Source organism: Cinclus cinclus, unplaced genomic scaffold, assembly GCF_963662255.1.
Source record: "Cinclus cinclus unplaced genomic scaffold, bCinCin1.1 SCAFFOLD_36, whole genome shotgun sequence".
Classification (NCBI taxonomy): Eukaryota; Metazoa; Chordata; class Aves; order Passeriformes; family Cinclidae; genus Cinclus; species Cinclus cinclus.
The window spans coordinates 3,361,706-3,376,239 of NW_026912055.1; the positions used below are offsets into that span (position 1 = coordinate 3,361,706).

The following is a 14,534-nucleotide window of genomic DNA, read 5'->3' on the forward strand; positions in this document are numbered from 1 at the left end:
AGCTGAGAATTTTCCCCTTTACTTCCAGATCACGGGATATATTGAGGATATACTGGAGTTGAGAGGCATCCTAAAATCTGACTCTCAAGTAAATAGAACAGTTCCTGCAGGTGAGTATTGCCAGGCCAAAACGATGGCAGCTGCTGAAGCTGGGGCTGCTTTTCTGGCCCAGAGCTGTACAGAGGCCTCTGTGTCTCCTGCTCGCTGCCAGCAACGTTCCTTGGTGTTTCTGTGTGTCCCAGCTGTCAGGGAACTCGGGGCAGGAGGAGGCCAGGAGGGACCTGAAAGGGAACCGGCACCTCTCGTCCTTGGGCTGTGCCTGCAGTGTCCTGCCTGTGCCGAGCACACACCCTGGGGAAGGGCGCCGGGGCGCCCGGCCAGCGCCGGCACGGACGCGGCTCGAGGGCTGCCTGCGGATCCTGGGCCGGGGGCTGCTCTGAACAGGTACCTGGAGATGCTTCAGCCCGGACAGAGACCACTGACAGCCCAAAAGCACCGCCGGGAACAGCTGGCATTTCCTGCTGATGGCGGCACGGGCCGCTTGCAGAGGGGCTCGGACAGCAATTCCCCGTTCCCACCTCCCAGAGCTCCCACGCAGCTGCCGGGTCTGTCCCGGCCACCCCCAATCCCTTCCCTTCCAGCCTGAGGCCATCATCCATGCAGCAGCAGCATTAAAGCCAAGGCAATCTGCCCTCACACATATCAGATCCCAAGCACTACCCTCCAGAGATGCCTTAAAATCAAAGGTTTGGCTGGGATGAAGGTTTTTTTTGTTTTTTTGTTGGATGAAGGTGGGAGTTGTTCAGGGAGCCAGCTGGAAGTGCAGAAGGGATGGAAAGCTTTCTCACAGGTGGCTCCCACTGGAGGTGTGCTGAAGGCAGGGATGTGCAGCCTTTCCTGAGGGAAAAGAACTTGCAGAGGCCACTGCTGAGGCTCTGAAAGGAACTGAGATTCTGCAGGGAGAGATGTTCTCCCGTGGGCACAGGGGCTGCCTCGGCATGGGCTGCGAATGCTTCTGGCCTCTGCCTTCTCCTGCTTGAAAATCTCACCTGGAGCCTGAGCTCAAGGGGGGGTCAAATCAGCTGAATTCCAGGCAACCCTGTCAAGTGCCCCCAAGGGACATGGGTGGGGTTGGGATGAGGGTTTTAAACGGGAAATTCTTTGGCATACACACCTGTCCCTGTCCCGATGCTGCTGAGCTTCCTTGGAAGCTCTGCTGGTTTCTTGGCACAGCTGGCGTTCAAGGGGCAGCTCTGCCTGGGCATGGCCACGCTCCATGAAGCACTGGGAGGTTATGGCAGTGGGAATTGAGCAGGGAATTTGGGGCTATGGGATCACTGTCAGCTTTGCTAGTTCCCATCAGTTAGCCCCAAATCTGGGCACTGCACAAAGAACAATGTTCGTGCTCCCCTGTCGGCTCAAGCCCCTGGGCTGGGAAGTTTTGGGAGTCAAATGTATGGAATTATACAAGTCACAGCAACTGGCATCACCCACGGGGAGAATCCAAGTCCCAAACAATTCCTCCACAATCCACTCTGGGGGATAACAGCCTGTGCCTGCCAGGAGCTCTGACTCTGCTTTTCCTACCAGCTCCTGAGCAGTATCAGGGCCACCATGAGGGCTTCAAAATCCAGATAAACCCCAAATCTCACACAATGACTAATCCGAATAAAGAATTGCATTACTCAAAACTGTTATGAATTCTGTGACAACACTGTAATGGACTGCCAGGAACCTCATTAATGCTCTTGTTCTCATTTTTTTTTAATATTTACAGAAGCTGCAAAATGAAACATTAAAACTTATAAACAAGTCAGAGGACAAGCAGGGCTGCCTTTGGATCGCCCTTCACCTCTGCTCCCACTTTGTGCAAACACAGCTTGGGCCGAGGACTGCGAACTCATTATTGCCTCAGCCTCTCCCTCCAAAAGATCCCCTCCCTCTTTCCCTGCAGGTGAACTCCGATCCACTCCTCACCTGCACTGCTCATCCAAGTGTCCATTCTGTGACCCCAGCGAGGTCCCTTTGCCTTTCTCCTGCCCCTCTCCAGCCCCAGGCCGCTCCCCTGCTCGCTTTCTCCCGTGGGCCTCATCCCACACGGAGCCTCTCCTCCCTTCCTCGCCGGCTGCTGCCAGGGAAGGAGGACACGCAGAGTCCCGAGGGCTCAGCCCTGCCTGCTAGCCCTGGAGAGCCCTGGCTGCGCTCCCCAGGGCCCTCGCAGAAATTTCCCAGAGAAATTCTCTGCCGGGCTCCCTTCACCTCCCTCGGCAATCCCCTCAGAAATGCCTCCTCGCTCCCCTGGACATCCCCTCGGCATTTTCCTACACAAACACCTCTCGTGTCCCCTCTCAATGACCCCGGGCTTTGCGGCTCCATCCACGGCACGACCCGTGCCCGCTGCTCGTGCTTCACCCGACCACAATCAAGAGCAAATGTTGGCTGGGCTTTCAGAACTGGAAAGGACTTGCAAGCAAAAGAAATCACCTTTTTTCCTTCTTTCTCCTGCTGGACTTGCCTCTGGGGATGCGTGCCGAGCTCTCGCTGCAGGGGACTGTCAGGCCTGAATGGCTGGGAGTTCGTCCTCTTCTCCCTGGGCAAGCAGAAATTGGCATTCATTACACCACAGAAATGCTTTCTGAAACCTTTCCCCTCCCCTGTCCTTTGCTGCTACATTTCCTCTCTCTGCCTTGGAACTGACAGCTGTATCCCTGATGTCATTTCCCCTGCCTGATTTCTGTGCAGCTCCAAGCTGGGACAAACTGGGATAACTTAAAGGGGGACAGAGGTGAGACTGTCAACGGGATTTTTCTCCAATTTCTAATTACACCAAAACCTCCTCCAATTCCCCAGTGAGAAGAGCACAAACTCACAGCCATTCCGGGCTGGCAGTCACTGAGGGAAATGTGACACAGTATCAATAAATAAGTGACCTTTCCTGGGAGCAGCCATCACCCCAGTCCTCCAGCCTCGGCGAGCTGCTGCAGTCAATGGACCCAACTTCCAAGGCTTAACCTACATTTCTGTCAGCTCTCGTTCGAAAGCTCCCGCACAGTAAATCACACGACGGAATTTTAAAATGGCACCAAGAATAACAGAGCCCAGGCCAAACCCAACCACCCCCATCGCTGCTCCACCCCGCTCTTGGCAGAAACAGTCGTATCCTTTAGAAATCCTCTCCTTCCCCTGCTACTCAGTCCTTCGCTGCCCATCCCCACAGAGGATTTACTCCACCTTTGGCTCCCCACAGCACCTCTCTCCCCAGCACAAATCCTACTTGGCACAGACACAAACGGAGCAGACCTAAGGCCATGGATCCAGCGGCAGCTGCGATTCCGAGCTCCCCGTTCCCCGCACGGCTCATCCATCCAAGCACTCCTGGCAATCTCACCTCAGCCCGGACTCTCTGTTCCTCAGAGGCAAACACGGCCTGATGGGGCACGGCTCTGGCACCCCATTTCCTCCGGCTCCTGCCGACCTGGAAAGCCACAGGGAAACGCAGTCCCCCGGAACCTCACGTCCCTGGATACCAGCAGAGCTGCAGTTTCACCCAGATCCCAGATTCCATAGACACTTCATCCCAGCGGGGAGGAAAAGGGGAACCCTGCGGGGGCAGGACCGGGAGCCCTCCAGTGCAGAGCCCTGGTGCTGAAGCCTCTTGGCTCTGGCTCCTCAAACAGCACAGCTTTTGGCAAAGATGGGAGGAGTGGAACCATTTCTCTGGTCCTGGAAGAGAAGAAGAGGAAAAGAAAATGAAGTCCCCTGCAGAAGTCAAAGGATCCCAGCTTTCACACTTCTGATCTGGACTGCTCGCTGTGGGGCTTGATCCAAGACAGGTGACACCAATTCAAATATAAAAGTGCCCCTCTCCAGCATTTTTGTTCCTAACCCTTTCAGACATTAAAATGAATGCTCATTTTTCTTATTGCAGTCTTTGCTCCATTTTAACAGAACCATTTTCATGCCAGGCCCCACTTGTCACTCACTCAATCCTCCTTCACCACTGGACTTTGCACAAAGGGACACCCGAAACAATAAAACCTTTGTCAACACTCATACACAGCACACACTAAAGCCATCACGACATAGAAAAACTAATCCCATATCTGTTAATATCTAAATCAAGGAAGCACAATATTTAACTGTAATAAAACCTAACAAAGTAGCTAGAGAAGTATTTAAATCCCATTATAACAAACCCAAAAAGTGAAGCATTCTAAACACTCTAAATCTCTTCCAGTACAAATGTTCCAGAAGCCCTCAAAACTCAAATAAGCATTTTATATATCTACTGCCAAACCAAGAGAAAACAAATCAACACCTTAGCTCAACTACCAAACAACTGTAATAAAGCTACTTTAAAAAACCCTAACAAATACCAATTACCCCCTCAACAAGACACTACCAACAGCACCCAACTCAAGATACTTGTCCCATCCACAAAATACTCCGTAACTCAAAACCCAAAACTAAGCAACAAACCCCACACGCCCTTCAACAACCCCATTCAACCTATACACCAACATACAGAAAATAAACTACTACCAGCTATCATTCCTTAAAGAACTCCACCATTACACAACACAGAACCAAATGTATTAAAACTCCAATACAAACTAAAATCCAAACTGAATTGCACACTCGTATTAACATGGCCAAAGCATTTTTCTCTGTTCCTCCAACAGCCCAACACAAACCTCAATTTACCTTCACCAAACAAACGTACAATACACCTAAAAACAACTACCCCAAAACTAAAAACACAATCCTACTGGCTACCACAGATTATATACAAATTACAATAAAAGAAAACTCCACATCATCTACAGTACACAAAAAACTTCAACAAAAATATATTTAAAGTTACCCAAGTTCTCCTAAAAACACATTTTACCGTGAAAAACAAACAAAAAACCTAATGAAAAAATCCACTTCCTAAGGATACACTCGAGAAAACAGCACCGTGTTCCTACCAAGAGCATAAAACATCCACCAGCTCACAAAACACCTTAAGTTATCAAAAAATCCAAACCACCTCAAAACCAATCAACACTAAAACACAAATCCTCCTACTATCCCATCTACCAATATTAAAATTAATAGTCAAAACAAAAATGCCCTCTACCCACCATGCCACCAATACCACATGAAATCAACCAATTACTGTCATCAGGCAGGGCACTCACACCAAAAATCTAAATCCCCAAAGAGGTGAAAATAATTACAAATGAACCTAAAACCAAAAACTTGGATCTCACTAAATAAAAGCAAAAAATACTCTGCAAAATACAAAACCTACACCATACAACCCACTACCAGCAATAAAAAAAGAAACACACTACACTCTTGTCACTAACAATTCCCATCACATCCTAAATATGAAACAGAAATAAAACTGTATAGAAACCCTCATAACAAATCACAAGAACTACTACAAAAAATAAATCAAACCATCTTATTTAACTCAGAACAAGGCAACTGACCCTAAACATTCCAAAAAACAAAGAAATATGAAAACCCAAACTAATTGACAACATTACAAGAACCTAAAAGCACTAAAATATTAAAAAAAAAAAAAATAACCACTACAGTAAAAAAAAACCCTACCTAAAATAATCCACTCTATAAATATCCATGTTCCCAAAAAATAAAAATAATAAAAAACACCAAAACAACAAACAAACCAATCAAACCCAAAAATAAAAATTGCACAAATAAACCTAAATTAACTACGCCAAAAGAAGTTAACTCCAAGCTCAATCAACCCATTATGTCTCAAACCATCAATACACAAATACCACCTACAGATAAACACAAAACCAAAAGATAAATATAACCATAAACAATATCTCCCGTATTATCTGCAAGTATAAAACATATACTGCTAACAAACAAAAGCCCAATGATATAATAATAAAACTAATAAAACATACACTACTAATCAAACAAACCAAACACATAAAACCCCTTTGATATAATAACAAGCCAATATAAATAACATAACCCATATAATATCCCAATTATAAGAGTAAAAAACAAATAAATCAGCTACATGACATTACCTCAAACCCCCAAAACAAACACTGAATACTCACAATAATAAAAGCCATCACAAAATAACTGAAAACCAGCCCTATGCTTTACGCTACAGCCCCTAACACCATCAGAAACCTTAGCAACGCATCCTTTAGAAACAAGACCCCACAAAAAAAAAAAAACCACACAAAAACAAAACTCAACTCAAAAAAAACCTTATCAACACCTAAACTAAAAGATACAGCATTAACTAGACAACATCTCTTATCATATGCCACCTACAAACAATATAAAACTATACACTGTATTATTGAAAACCATCTTAAAAGGGCTGCAGTAAAAAAACTTCCGAAAAAATAAAACCTGCATCTAACAAAAGCCATCTAATAATTCCACAACCATTTCTCCGGTCCTGGAAGAGAAGAAGAAGAAAAGAAAATGAAGTCCCCTGCAGAAGTCAAAGGATCCCAGCTTACACACTTCTGATCTGGATTGCTCACTGTGGGGCTTGATCCAAGACAGGTGACACCAATTCAAATATAAAAGTGCCCTTCTCCAGCATTTTTATTCCTAACCCTTTCAGACAGTAAAGGGATGCTCGTTTTTCTTATTGCAGTCTTTGCTCCATTTTAACAGAACCATTTTCATGCCAGACCCCACTTGTCACTCACTCAATCCTCCTTCACCACTGGACTTTGCACAAAGGGACACCCGGGGTGCTGCATCACAAGAAATCCTAAAGAGAAACCCCTCCAAAACCTGACAGAGGAAGGTTTCAAGGCACTGCAGAACACAGACACAGCTGTTCAGGACTTCTCAGGCCACACCAATCCTGTCCCATCCACCTGAGCTCTGCAGGTGAGCTGTGCAAAGGCTCCCCTTGCTCCAAGGCCATCGCTGTCTGAGGCCACAGATGTCCCCCCTGGGCAGCACCTGGAAACAATGTGGGAAAGGCAAAATGAGAATGTTTTCTGTCAAAAAATGAGGAACAAGCATCATCATCAGAACTTCTGGACAAATTTAGTAACATCACTTTCATATGGTACATACAGGCCATGCCCATCCTTCCAGCCCAGGTGAAAACAGGAAGGAGAACTACAGGAAAAGCAGAGTCCCTACTTTGGATGTCTTTCCGAAAGACTCTCTGCACTGTATGCTCTTTGTGCTCTTTAAATGAATGGGTAGCTGCTAAAAAAAAATCTCAGCCCATATTTTCTCAGCCACAGGCAGGACAAGGTGGGCTGCAGCTGGAGAGCCAGGGAGATGCAGGACCTTGGCACGCAAGGGATAAGGGCAGGGGATGCAGGGGGGAGAGCTGGACAAGTCAAGGAACAGGCATTTTCTTGTTTACATTCATCAGGGCTGGGAACTTGGAAAAAAACACGTGGTGCTGCATGCATCCAGGACACAGTGCCCACGGTTTGGTTGTTTTCCCTCTGCTCATAAGCCCGGCCTTCAGCCCCTCTCCAGGGGAGCAGAGAATTCCTCCAGGGTAAGGGTGAGTCCTGGACCACACCCCAGGGATGGGTCAGGTAAAGCAGGGGAGTTGTTTACAGGAACTGACCGCAAAAATCAAACCCAACAAACACTGAAATGGGCTCTGTGGAGCTGCAGCACCAAGTGTTGGCAGCAGGCAGAGGCACGAGGTGCACGCAGGACCAACAAGTAACACCTCACCTGGTTCTTCTGCTTACCTGTATTGCAGTCCTGCTTCACCTCACAGCTGCTCTTCTGCCAAGGCCATTTCCATTTCCACAAGCCTGTGTCACGCGTGGTCAAGGCTGGAACTCCTCCCTTAGGATTTCCACGTCACATCTGGATTTGCCAGGAAGCACCTGCACACACAGATGCCCGTTTCTGTGACAGGTCACTCAGAAATCACGTAAGCCAGCAACTTGCTCCTCACTGCACCGCCTGGAAATACATGAAAAAGCCAGAAAAAGCAACAACCGGTCAACAGCCCACAAATGACACAGCTTAGTGCAGCTTCATCCTAATATTCTTCGTGCCCAGTGATGGAGAGAAAGAAGGAGGAAAGCTCCTCTCCCACTTCTCCCAATTCTGCACCAAGCAGTTGGGAACAGCCAGCACTTCCCTCCCCTGCAGCTGTGGCAGCTTCCCTCCTTCCTTCAGCCTCGCCCTGACTTCTGAGGGGCCACAGGCACCACACCACCCAAAAGCATCAGCGCTCACACCCAGTGCCAGTACGGGTGTCTTCATGGTCCATCTTTGGCCAAACAAACCTCGGGGATGGTTTTCCTTTCCTGACAGACTTGGCCAATCTCATTCCCATCTATCAAGGCAACGCACCCCCCCCCCCCCCCCCCCCGTACGGCTCTGGGGTCGGAGCCCCTCTGGCACAAAAACTCCAGAGAAGGTTGCAGGGAAGAATCCAAGAGCCAATTGAAATCCCACATATGCAATGCAGGCCGGCTTCTGACAGGTTCCTTGTGGCTTTTGGGACGCAAGAAAAACCTTCAGACCATAAAAACCTGCGTGAGAACCCCACACCGGGCACTTGGCTTTAAAGATGTTGTTGCACTTCACGTTACAGGTAAGAGAATTGCTTTGGGATTTGGCATTTTCTGCACCCACACAAACACATTAAAAGAATTAACTGCAGAGTCCCGAAGCTCGGTTCCTCCAATCTTCTTTTGTTGGTGTCACTTGACATACCAAAATCCAAAGCAACACTTCAAAAGAAATGAAAAGCACCTCCTGAACATCCCCCCATCCCCCCCCCCCCCCAATTCAGTTTTCCAGTTTAGGGCTTCTTTTAAGAACAGGTTAAAGAAATGAAGAAGAAAGTGTATCCGCTAGTGTACCAACCACCTGTTTTCCATACATTCTCATTACACCTGACGGCTTCTCTAACAAAATTAATTTGTACATGTAAAAACCCGTCCAGCAGGGGCAGCTGATTCTGAGCCCACACCTCGCAGGTGAAGGATCGGGGGAAAGAGCGGCACAGAGGGATCCCAAAGTGCCCAAGAGAGGGTCAAGTTCACTGTGTCGGGGCAGCCTTTTTTCAAACCAAAGTGCCCTGCAGCTGCCCCAAGCCTGGAGTTCACAAAAACAAAACGAGCTCCCCCTCCTGCCTCATTTTCTGCCTTCTCACATCAAGGGACAATCACATCATGCAAAAGATAAGAGAGAAGATGCTAACACCAGCCCAGTGCCCCCAGGAAGCCCCCTGGCACCAGAGTGCTCTTTGTGGGACAAGACCCGCGCTGGGCCCAAGAACTGACTCTAATCCCTGTTACCTGACCTGTCCAGCTGCAGGATCAACGTCCAAAAGCAACACTGGATCCTTAAGGGCAGAGTCTGGCACCCTCTGTAAAAGCCAAGGGGAGAACAAGGCTCCAAAGGCAGCCCCCGATGCCTCCAGCCCCTGCTGCTGGAAACGCTGCCCAGGACTTTGGACCGACGGGATCGAGCCTTCGCACAGCTCGGTCCCGTGGCACCGAGGGTGGCAAACCCCAGAGACTGAAGGAAATCAAACAAAGGGCTGATTTCAATGGACGCCCGGGAGGCTGAAAGCCCCAGCCCAGAACGGCTCCCCACCCAGCTCAGCAGCTGGAACTGCTGCTGCGGGGCACAAGGTCCGAAGGAACGCTGCAGCCGTGACGTTAAAGCCAGCAAAAACAAGGACTAAATGGAAACAGATCCTTACCTGCTCCAGTGACCCAATCTCTGGCTCCTCCTCACGGGGGGACCCTGCTCCAGGGAGCAACCTCCACACAGCCCCCGAGACCTGGGCTAAGACGCTGCCCTAGCAGCAGAAGACAAGGGGTTAACCAAGCTTTTGGCACACATTCCGTCCCCAGAGGGGTTTGACAAAACATCCATCAGTGCACATCTTTAAGAAGGACAGCTTGTCCCTAGGCTTGCAGTAGACTTTTGTACGTTATTCCTTCAAGGACTGTGTTCTAACATCTTTTGGTATTGACAGTGTTGAAACAAGATTCACCATGAGCTCTGCACCCTGCCGTGCTCCCAGCCCTAAAGGAGAGCTGGGTACCCTCACACTCATCCAGGCTGAGGCAGCTCTCCTGGAGGGAGAGTAGTTAGAAAAGCATCCCAATTAAAACTTCATTTGCATCCAAATATCTTCCCTGAAATTAAGATGGGGTCTAAGTGCCGTGAAGGAATCAGAGATGAAAAGAACTGATGTGAAACACAAACAGGAAAAAGTGAAACAAGAACATGAAAAAGCGGTAGTGGAATGGATCTTGGACTGATTAGTTCTTAGAGGAATTTTAACTCAAGTCGTGTTAAAAGCGAATCTCTGCACATGACACTCTGAAGCCCAGAGGCAGTACATGATTTCACCATGGAGCCACTGAGCCAGCACTTGGATAAACCTGTCTGCTGCACGAACAGTGAGCTCTGCTCTCCTGGAACCAGGCAACGGGGAAAACACTGCAGTAAAAATGTTTGCTGTACATCCTCCTATGCTTGCACAAAAGCATCCTGTGGGACACACCTTCAGTCATGCAGGAAGAACCCATGAATTCCTGTTTCACATTTCCACAAGGAAAACTGGGAGCAATAACCATGCTGGGGTTCGATGATAGCATTAAAGAGATTCATCTGCAGCTACGACTGTCCTGTTGGAGTCTGCACCTGAATTCCTTAACTACCATTAGACAAATCCTTTAGCTAAGCAGCTAAATAAGCACATGGGAGAAGACACTGAGAGGAGAAAGAGTCGTCAGTATCTAAGATGCTGGCACACCAACATAAACATAAGGAATCATCAACCCCCAAAGAAAGCAGAGGCAGAAGTATCCAGCTCCAGGCCAGCAGGCACCTGTAACTTTGAACACCACAACACCACGCTCGCTGGAAACAAACTGGGGCTTCAGTAACCTCCCCCTCACTGCAGTTCACTCTCGCCTCTGCTCCCCACCAAGATTCACACGAGTGAACGACATTGAGTTATTCCCTTTTGACCTTTCTTAGGCACCTGTTAACGCACAGACTGGTACGGCACGCAAGGTCTGATGGAAAAACAATCCTGCTTTTACACAGAACAGTCACCTGGACTGTAAGTCGCTGAACACTTTTTCCTTTGACGCTGATGTGAAGAGAGTTCCTCCCTCTCTCTCTCTCTCTCTCTCTCATCCGAGTCCTGCTGAATAAAAAGTACACTTAGGAAGAATGCAGGTGGGGAGAGATGAAAGATTAAACGTTTTTTTCCAAGTACCTCTGCATCAACTAAGACCAGTTACAGACATCACACCTACATGCTGCATGCTGCAGACAAACGATTGATTTTCCAAGGTGTACTTTGAAACCTACTGTATCCCGCTTTGGAATCTCTACCAAAACTCAGAGTAGCTGTTCTGGATCCGGGAATTTTGAGGTAACTGTTAAAAAAAAAAAAAAAAGTAGACACAAGAGAAATGAAACTGTTTTCCCTCTGGGAATGACATTTCTTTTATACTTTTTGTTCCACTTCAGTCCTTGAAAGGCAGCTTCTGGGCGAATATCATGCAGAGGCCCAGTGTAGGAATCGGACTGACTGACATCCCAAGCCAGACCAGTGTTTTGGGTGAGGAGTTGGCCCATGGCCCCAGACCTTGGAGGGCATTTGTTTAAGTTTAGAATAGCTCCTAAGAAGGTTGTCAAAGGTTTTAAAAATTCTTTATGGCAAAGCTTTAAGGTAAAGCTTTATAACCCTCATTTCCCATTGGTTGCCTCTATTCCCAGTTATGTCATCCCTTGTCTCCTCCCAGCTCTGGAAAGTTCTTGTATCCCTGTACCCCCCCGCCCCCCCCACTGGTTTATGTTCACTGCACTGTTCCACCCATCCTACCTTATCGGCCCCTGCCCTGTATTACTCCTCCCTTACACCACTTTTCCCTTTACCCACTGGATTCTCACCCTGGACCCACCTCCCATCATCCCTTATAAATACCCTGGATTTTCCCTCAGCCTTGTCTTCGACCCTGAACTCTTCCAGTGTATGCCCTCGCTGCAGGGGACTGTCAGGCCTGAATGGCTGGGAGTTCGTCCTCTTCTCCCTGGGCAAGCAGAAATTGGCATTCATTACACCACAGAAATGCTTTCTGAAACCTTTCCCCTCCCCTGCCCTTGGCTGCTACATCTTCTCTCGCTGCCTTGGAACTGACAGCTGTATCCCTGAGGTCATTTCCCCTGCCTGACTTCTGCGCAGCTCCAAGCTGGGACAAACTGGGATAACTTAGGGGGGACAGAGGTGAGACACTTTTATTTAGCAGGATTTTTCTCCGACTGCTAATTACAGCCAAAACCTTCTCCAATCCCCCACTGAGAAGAGCACAAACTCACAGCCATTCCGGGCTGAGGGAAATGTGACACAGTATCAATAAATAAGTGACCTTTCCTGGGAGCAGCCATCACCCCAGTCCTCCAGCCTCGGCGAGCTGCTGCAGTCAATGGACCCAACTTCCAAGGCTTAACCTACATTTCTGTCAGCTCTCGTTCGAAAGCTCCCGCACAGTAAATCACACGACAGAATTTTAAAATGGCACCAAGAATAACAGAGCCCAGGCCAAACCCAACCACCCCCATCGCTGCTCCACCCCGCTCTTGGCAGAAACAGTCGTATCCTTTAGAAATCCTCTCCTTCCCCTGCTACTCAGTCCTTCGCTGCCCATCCCCACAGAGGATTTACTCCACCTTTGGCTCCCCACAGCACCTCTCTCCCCAGCACAAATCCCACTTGGCACAGACACAAACGGAGCAGACCTAAGGCAAAGGATCCAGCAGCAGCTGCGATTCCGAGCTCCCCGTTCCCCGCACAGCTCATCCATCCAAGCACTCCTGGCAATCTCACCTCAGCCCGGACTCTCTGTTCCTCAGAGGCAAACACGGCCTGATGGGGCACGGCTCTGGCACCCCATTTCCTCCGGCTGCTGCCGACCTGGAAAGCCACAGGGAAACGCAGTCCCCCGGAACCTCACGTCCCTGGATACCAGCAGAGCTGCAGTTTCACCCAGATCCCAGATTCCATAGACACTTCATCCCAGCGGGGAGGAAAAGGGGAACCCTGCGCGGTCAGGACCGGGAGCCCCCCAGTGCAGAGCCCTGGTGCTGAAGGCACCTTGGCTCTGGCTCCTCAAACACCACAGCTTTTGGCAAAGATGGGAGGAGTGGAACCATTTCTCCTGTCCTGGAAGAGAAGAAGAGGAAAAGAAAATGAAGTCCCCTGCAGAAGTCAAAGGATCCCAGCTTTCACACTTCTGCTGCGGACTGCTCGCTGTGGGGCTGCATCCGAGACAGGCGACGGCTGCAGTACCGCGCTGTGCCCACAAGGCGGCAGCACTGCCGCCGAGCTCAGCCCGGGGCTGCGGCCCTTTGGGGACGGGCAGACAGACAGACAGACAGACAGACAGACAGACAGACAAGGGATGGGGTGGGGGGGGATGAAACAACGAGATCCATCCCTTCAGGAAATCCCCCTGAATGAATGCACCAAAATAAACCCCAGCCAAAACTAAAGAAAGCCTTCCTCTAACAAAATGAAAACAAACAAAAATTTTTCATGTATTCTACGGCCACCCCTCCCTAGGAATGTCCTGGCACCCGTGGGTCCCTCTGGGGGAGGGCACCCAGCACGCCCCCCCCTCCCCCCCCCCCGCCCCATTCCCCACTCCCCTGCTCCTGCCCCGCAGCGTGGCTCCCTCTGCCGGGGACCTCGGGCTGCCCCGAAACACATCGGAGCCCCCCGAGTCTCCACCCCGTCCCCCCCTCCGCCTTCTTTCCTCACCCCCAAAATGAAGGCACAGAACCGCTCCAGCTGCCCTGGACGGCAGCACGGCCCTTGATGGGAACCCTTCCCACGGGTCCATGCCCCCAAAAAGGGACCCTGCTGGCACAAGGAAAGGGGTGGGGGGCAGCCCCCAGGAGGGCTAAAGTTCCTCCCCAGCCCCGCAGACACAGAGGACACGAGGCAGAGAGTGGCAGCAGAGAGGACACAGGAAAGAAAATGAAGATCGGGGTGCAGGATGAAATGGAGGGAAAAAAAATAGAAAACAAAACCACAAAAAAGGGATGCTAGATGGGCAGCACGAGAGAGGGATTAAAAAAGAACAGGGGCAGCGAACGGGACACAAGGATCCCGGGGGAAACAATGGCACGGGGAGCACCACAGAGCCACAGGGAACAGAACGGGAACACGAGTGAGGCACGGAGAAGGACAGACAAAAAGACGGAGTCCCAAACACACAGCAAGGACGCAGGGACACAGAGACAAAAAGGGAAACCAGGACCGGGAGACAGGAATCGACCACGCCACGTGCTCGGGAGGGTAAAGACGGGCACGGAGCGGCACGGGGACGGGGACAGAAAAGGCACGGCCAGCAGGACAGAGGCTCACCAAGAGAGCGTGCAGTCAGGGAGCAGCACTGGGCAGCAGTCAGACTGGGCAGGGCTCCTCTAGGACAAAAATATTTACAGTTAGAAGCCATTCCCTCCCTGGCATCTCATTTCTATTGAACCTCCCCAGAAGTGAC

General features: G+C 49.7%; 1 long non-coding RNA gene across 6 annotated transcripts; it reads right to left on the reverse strand.

Annotated features, from left to right (window-relative positions):
- Positions 1-3,421: 3,421 nt before the first annotated feature.
- Positions 3,422-12,383, reverse strand: LOC134057139 (uncharacterized). 6 transcript variants are annotated; one of them, XR_009934259.1, is made up of 7 exons: positions 11,957-12,383; positions 11,283-11,405; positions 11,077-11,167; positions 9,707-9,805; positions 9,302-9,367; positions 7,728-7,947; positions 3,455-6,966 (listed from the first exon to the last, which is right to left on the reverse strand). It is a non-coding gene; the product is annotated as an uncharacterized LOC134057139 (long non-coding RNA). The 6 variants fall into 6 exon arrangements; XR_009934257.1 differs by lacking the exon at positions 11,957-12,383 and having other exon boundaries at positions 3,422-3,723; positions 6,879-6,966; positions 11,077-11,943; XR_009934255.1 differs by having other exon boundaries at positions 11,077-11,405.
- Between the last annotated feature and the right edge of the window lie 2,151 nt (positions 12,384-14,534).